A 6,987-nucleotide genomic window follows, 5' to 3' on the forward strand; every position below is an offset into this window, starting at 1 on the left:
GACAGTGTCCCCAAAATCAGTATCCTACCTTAGTATTTCATAGCTAACAACTCTGTACTCTCTTTGCTCTCTGCACATGAAGTAAATATTTAAAATAATCTTATATTTCATAATTTTGTTAATATAATTTATTTCTCTTTTACAACTATTGTTTATGATTGAAATGTATTTAGTCTGATTGATGACTGAATAGAACAATAATGACTTGTGAGGCAAAAATTATATAGCATATGTAATGCTTTCTTTTCACTACTTTAATCATGTTTAGCATTTTGTGCTTTAAAGTAGAAGGCAGTAATATACTGTCATTTCTATAATTTGTACCCTAATCTATTCATGTGAGAATTATTATAGCTATTTCTTAGATGAGAATATTGACTGAAGATTTTTAACTTATTTGCCTAAAGAAATTTGAATTGCTTAAGATAAAACTTTAGTTAACACCATGCATTCAACATAGATTTTCTTCCCTTAAAAATTGGTATCTCTCTTATGGTAAGGTGGTTCTTCAGACACTCAGAGAATAAAGGTTAAGGTCTCATTGTTTAGAGTCTACACTGATAACAGAAAGATCTTGTTTCTGAGATAATATCCATCTCCTGTGTTTCTCTAAATATCACTGAACAATACAAAGAATTTCACAATACACAGGGCACTGCCTATTTGAAAAATAAAACTTTGTTTTCAACATGTCATCCCAAATATTTTAGAGAGCTACTACATGTATAGCTGAAAAGACAATCTAGAAGAAACAGGCACATAATCTAAAGCCATTGTGTCAGAGTGTCTGTGGAGAATGTTGTGATTTCAGATTTAGAGATAAATCTCCAGGGTAATATCTTATTTATACCTCTTTTGTGTACAAAGAACAGCCTATAGAAGAGAAGTTGTATGTTACTTGTCTAGCATAAGAGAAAACACACATATGTCTCCTGTCCTAAGATCCCCTGGAAAAGTAATAATGCTTGGTTTCTCTAAAAAAAAAAAGACAGAATGGGTTTCAAAAATCAACTAATGAAATTTTGTTAAAATTATATTCAAATTCCAATGCCAAAAGCACCAATGATGACTAACAGGAGTTTCCCAATGGGCTTCATTCTTCTTGGGTTCTCTGAATGGCCTCATCTAGAAATGGTTCTTTTCTGGATTGTGATCATCTTGTACACCATGATCGTCCTCTCCAACTCAACCATTATCTTGCTTTCTTGTGTGGACCCTCATCTATACACCCCCATGTATTTCTTTCTTAGCAATCTTTCCTTCTTGGATCTCTGTTTTACAACAACTACTGTACCCCATATGTTGTCCAACTTGTGGGGGCCAGGAAAGATCATCACCTACACAGGCTGTGTCATCCAACTCTGTATGTTGCTCTGTGTTGGTGCCACAGAATGTGTCATGTTGGTGGTGATGGCCTTTGACCGCTATACTGCTATCTGCCAGCCCCTGCACTATACAATCATCATGCATCATCAGTTCTGTTGGAACTGGTGCTTGTAGCCTGGCTGTCTGCCCTGATAGAATCTGTTACCCAAATTCCTGTCACACTTCAGCTTCCCTTCTGTACCCACCACCACCTAGATGACTTTCTGTGTGAAGTTCCAGCTCTCATACACTTGACGTGTGGAGACACATTTGCCAGTGAGTGGCAGATGAGAGTATCTGCTTTTCTTTTCACCATCGTGCCACTGGGACTGATCCTGACTTCTTATGGTTACATAGCTCAAGCTTTAGGTAAAATCCAGTCCATGGATGGAAGGCAGAAAGCCGTTGCCACCTGCTCCTCTCACATCATTGTGGTCTTCATGTTTTATGGAACTGTGGCACCAGTGTATACATACCCTAAGAACCACTTTGCTTCAAAATACAGCAAATTCTTTACTTTCATCTACACTGTGGTCACACCACTATTAAACCCTCTCATCTATTCCCTAAGGAACACAGATGTAAAGGATGCACTGTTACAACTGCTGAGAAGAGGATCACAATAAGAAAAAAGTAAAAAAATGATATTTGAACCAGAAAGGAAGTTGAAAATCATGACATTCACACATTGTCCATAAGAGAGAATCTTTGAATCATCATTTTAAAAGTGGAATTTAGTTTCAAAGGCAATAATTTATTACTTCACTTTTATTTCTATGATTTTACATGTCATTTTATTAAGGCAATATATCTGTATAAATGCAATGCCAGTTTTTGACACCTGATAGGTGGTAGATATATATTTTCCAATTGAGGAATACTGTTGCAGAGTTGACTTTTCAAGAAAATATGTTAATATTTATTAAGCAACATAAGCACCATGAACTTGACTGTTTTGACTCAGAAAAGCAACAAATTATAAATTATATGTTACTTTCGTTTTAATTATTTACTTTTTAAAAGAACTGTATAGGGGAGACTGGGTGGCTCAGTCAATTAAATATCTCACTCTTGGTTTTGGCTCAAGTCAGGATCTCATGGATCCTGAGATTGAGCCCTACTTCAGGGTCCATCCTCAGCAGGGAGTCTCCTTGAAGATTCTCTCCCTCCACCCCTGTTTATTCTCTCTCTCTTTCTCAAAAAATAAAACTGTTAAAAAATAAAAATAATAAAAATAAAAAATAACCATGTATTGTGGGTTTTTTCATGCAAACCTGAAGAAAGGGGAAATTATCCCAGAGTTTCCCTAGATCCTCATGCATGTATAGTCTTTCCTTTTTCATCTGAATATAATAAAAATTTGAGTATAGAGAAGAAATGCTACCTGCATATTCTATGCTATATTCTTCCTTTATTTAAAATTTTAGGAGATGATGCCATGACAGTGAAGTGCCTCTGTGTTATTCAAACAGTAAAGATGTACTCATATCATGATCACATATATCTCTAAATTAAATCCAAACTTAACTTAGCCTCCATTTCATTACAAATAAGATACATATTTGCCAAATCTACCTTTCTATACATAAATTAAAGAACAATTTAAAATAAGTATTAAAAAATTATGTGCTTCATCTGTTTTCTGTGTTTTCTTGTTATAAAATTAAACAATCATAACTATGCCTAATCCAAGTGAATTTTTCTTTTTTTTTTTTTAAGATTTTATTTATTTATTTGACAGAGAGAGAGATCACAAGTAGGCAGAGAGGCAGGCAGAGAGAGAGGAGGAAGCAGGCTCCCCGCGGAGCAGAGATCCCGATGCGGGGCTCAATACCAGGACCCTGAGATCATGACCCGAGCCGAAGGCAGTGGCCCAATACACTGAGCCACCCAGGCGCCCCCCAAGTGATTTTTTCTTAATGGAACTGTGATATTAAAAGGTGGTTCTAGCAATTCAATACTATATCTTGATCTGGAAGTTTCTTTCCTTTTTTCTGAAATGTTCTGTGCTGTTGTGTTGTTAGAAATACCATTTATGACGTGTACCTACAAGACACTGTAACATATAACTCTCCTTTGATTTATGGCAGAATTTTAGGGTAGTTGTCAAATTTTATTACAAGAATTAGTTAAGTAGAAATAAATAAAATTTTTTAAAAAAAATAATTAGTTAAGTAGGAGGTCTGGAAGTGGCACTAATGGAAAAATAGAGGAAAAAAACACATATCTTAGAGTGTGTGGCAAAAATTAATGCTATTCAGAAGAGACTCTTATAACTCTTATAATCAGTAAAGCTAAGAGAATATCAAGGTAACAACAACAGATTGTCAGTGCCTCAACAAACAACATGGGTTTATTTCATTCACTTTCAGAGTCCAGTGTGGGAACATATAACTCTCTGGGGCAGTGAACTGTGCTTGTCGGCTTAATACTCTAAGATACTTTTTTTTTTAAAGATGTTTCCATATACAATCCCAGGACAAGATAGGGCTGTAGGTCCAATCCCACAAAACTAGATGTTTCCTCTTCTAGAAATTACACATACTTCTTCCCTCATGTTGCAGCAAGTTGCAGCAAGGCAGATGGCCATATAAAATTTCAAGTGATCAGAGTCTTAAGATTTTCCTGTATCTCCAAAAGTGGAAAAGAGAGGGGGTGGGGAATACTGAAACGCCTATCACATGTACAATAGGTAAAAAAGGACTCAGCTAAATATGTTTCCCAGAGACAGAAATAGAGAATCAAGTTTATTTGTTAAGCTATAGAAATAGGATATTCTTTTTCAAACTAGTTGTATAAATTGGGTATTTTTGGAAAACTTAAAGGAAAATTGAGAGAAGGAAGAATTGTAGAAATGACTGCTTGTTTCACTGTTTAGTTGCCTGATGAAGCATGTGTTTATGCTTTCTGTTTCTCTTCTAATTTCATTATTTCTTACTCTCTTTTTGTATCCCCCAAAATAGTTAAGAGTTTTTAAGAGTTTTAAGAGCTTTTTTCTTTATTATATGTTCCATGTCCTTCCATTTAAAATATTTCTTTCCTTATGAGTAGATCACACATTGTCAAGCCTATTTACTGTACTGAATAAAGCTGTTGAAATAAATTTGATCACTGTCTCATACTCAGTCAATATTAATAAGCATGAACATAGGAGTCAAGATGGTGGGGAAGTAGGAGGAGCCGCCGTTTCAACCTGTACCCTAAAGTGAGCTCATTACCTACCAAAGAACTCCGATCACCCATGAAATCAGTCTGGGATCAGAATTATATACGTCTGGATCTCTACAGGAGCAGAAGACGCCAGTGGCAGGTAAAGCAGAGTGGGAACATAGGACTGATATCGGAAGATAAACAAAAAGGGGGAGGGAGCCACCAGAGGCGACCATTGGAAAGTAATACCCCAATACGAGAGTGCCCTATGTCTGGGGACCAACATTAGCTTAGAGTCTGGTTGAAAGCACTCAAAAAAAAAAAAAGAGCAAAGGATCATGGGGAGATATTGTGGGAATCAGTCGGTTAGGGACAGGGGCTTAAGTCCCAGGACCCAGGACAGCCTCCACTGGCACTGAGCCAGAGAGAGTGCGGTGGAGAAACCAAGTCTTGGTCCCTGAGCCTCCAGCATGCCTGAGCTGCCAGCACACCCAAGAATGCGTGGGGTCCGGCTCTGTGAGGGGCTGGGAGCCTGGCCAGATGGCATTCCCGAAACGTGCACATTTCACACCCTCCCCTGGGAGAGGTGCACACAGGTTCTATCCCGGAACTCTGGCATCCTGAAAAACCAGGCACTACCAGCATGGGCCAGAGGGAAAATCTGTGTGTGATCACTCCAGATCTGGCGATCTGGAGCTGCCCAGACAGTCACCGCTGCCATGGTATTGGGTACAAGGAGGAGATCCTGCATCCCCAGGGACCGTGACTCAGAACCTACTCTACCAGCAGCTCTGCAGAGCATTCTGAGGCTTCTCCATGAGAGGGAGGTCTGAGTGCAGTTTGCTCTCCTCTAAACCTCCAAAAACCATCAAAAGCTGTCAAGATGAGAGAAAACAGATGAAAGAACATAAAAACCTCCAGAGAACAAAAGCCTGAAAAAAATGGTTTCCTAAGCACCCAACCCCTTGAGTGGGGTGGGAGGACCTAACTCAGGGAACATCATTGTCTGAAAACCCACGTGGCAGGCACCTCCCCCAGAAAACTAACCAGGAAGGAAGAAAAAAAAAAAAAGAAGAGGACGACAAGAGAACAACCACTACTACTTCATAAATACAACTTTTATTTTTAACGCTTCACCAATATTCTGGTTCTTTTTTTTTATACATATAGATAATTTTTTAACCTATTTACCATCACAGTACATCAAATTCCTTAATAACTTTCTAACCTGAACTTTTTGTTACATACACCCTTGTTTTTCTTTTGCTTTCCTATTTTTATTTTTTTTTTGAATTTTAATTTAGTTTAGTCTAGTTTCTCCTTTTTAAATTTTTATTTTCTAATATACATATAGAGTTAAACCTCAAGGTAATCCCTTTTCCCCAATCAATGCTACCCCTATAGGTAAACCAATTTTTAATCCCCTTTTATCTTAGGAAAGTTGAGTCCCTTAACAAAAACAACAAGAACATCCAGGAAGAATCAAAATAAACTTCCTCGCCCACACTGAGAATTTATAACCACTCTCCCATCTTTTCCTTCCGCCAGTGTTTCTGTGTATTTGTGATTGTCCTGATAGTATATAAATCTTATACTTGGGGTTCTTTCTGATGAGGTTCTTCCTTTTTTTTCCTTTATATATATATTTTTTTCTCCTGTAATATAATTTTATCAGTCTTTTTGTTTTTCTATTTTTGTTTGTATACTTCAAAAATGTTAACTTGGGGCCCATTTGGGCTGAGCTGTCTCTTTTATCTTCCCCTTTTTTCCTGTCTCTCTCTCTCTCTCTTTTTCTTTTATCTTTTCTTTTCTTTTCTTTTCTTTCTTTTTCTCTTTCTTCTCTATTTCTTTTTCTTTTCTTTTTTCTCTCATTTGGGTGGGGAATCCTGATTGCACAGAAGTGTTCCAGGGTGCACCTTGACTGCACCACAATCAATATATCCATCTGCATCCCTTCAGTCATCTCTTACCAAAATAATTAGGAGGAAGAATGCCAAACAGAAGAAAAATACAGAGGATGGACCTTCTGCAACAGAGCTAATGGCCATTGACATAGACAATATGTCTGAAAATAAATTCAGGCTAACAATTATCCAGGCAATAGCTCCATTGGAGAAAGCCATGGATGACCAAACAGAATTGATTAGGGCAGAACTGAAAGCCACCAGAGATGATGTTCACAATGTTAGGGCAGAACTGAAAGCCACAAAGGATGATGTTCATAATGCTCTCAATGAGTTCCAATCTAATCTAAATTCTCTAAAATATAGGGTAACTGAGACAGAAGGTAGAATTCTTGATCTGGAGGACAAACAGATAAAGAGAAAGGATCAGGAGGAAGCCTGGAACAAATAGCTCAGAAGCCATGAAAATAGAATCAGGGAAATAAATGATGCCATGAAATGTTCCAAGGTCAGAATTATTGGAATCCCTGAAGGGGAGGAAAAAGAAAGAAGTCTAGAAGATATAGTG

General features: G+C 37.3%; 1 pseudogene; it reads left to right on the forward strand.

The window, feature by feature from the left end:
- Window positions 1–1,065: 1,065 nt before the first annotated feature.
- Window positions 1,066–1,991, forward strand: LOC123936369 (annotated as a pseudogene).
- The last annotated feature ends 4,996 nt before the right edge of the window (window positions 1,992–6,987 follow it).

The sequence above is a fragment of the Meles meles genome, unplaced genomic scaffold (assembly GCF_922984935.1).
Source record: "Meles meles unplaced genomic scaffold, mMelMel3.1 paternal haplotype, whole genome shotgun sequence".
NCBI lineage: Eukaryota > Metazoa > Chordata > Mammalia > Carnivora > Mustelidae > Meles > Meles meles.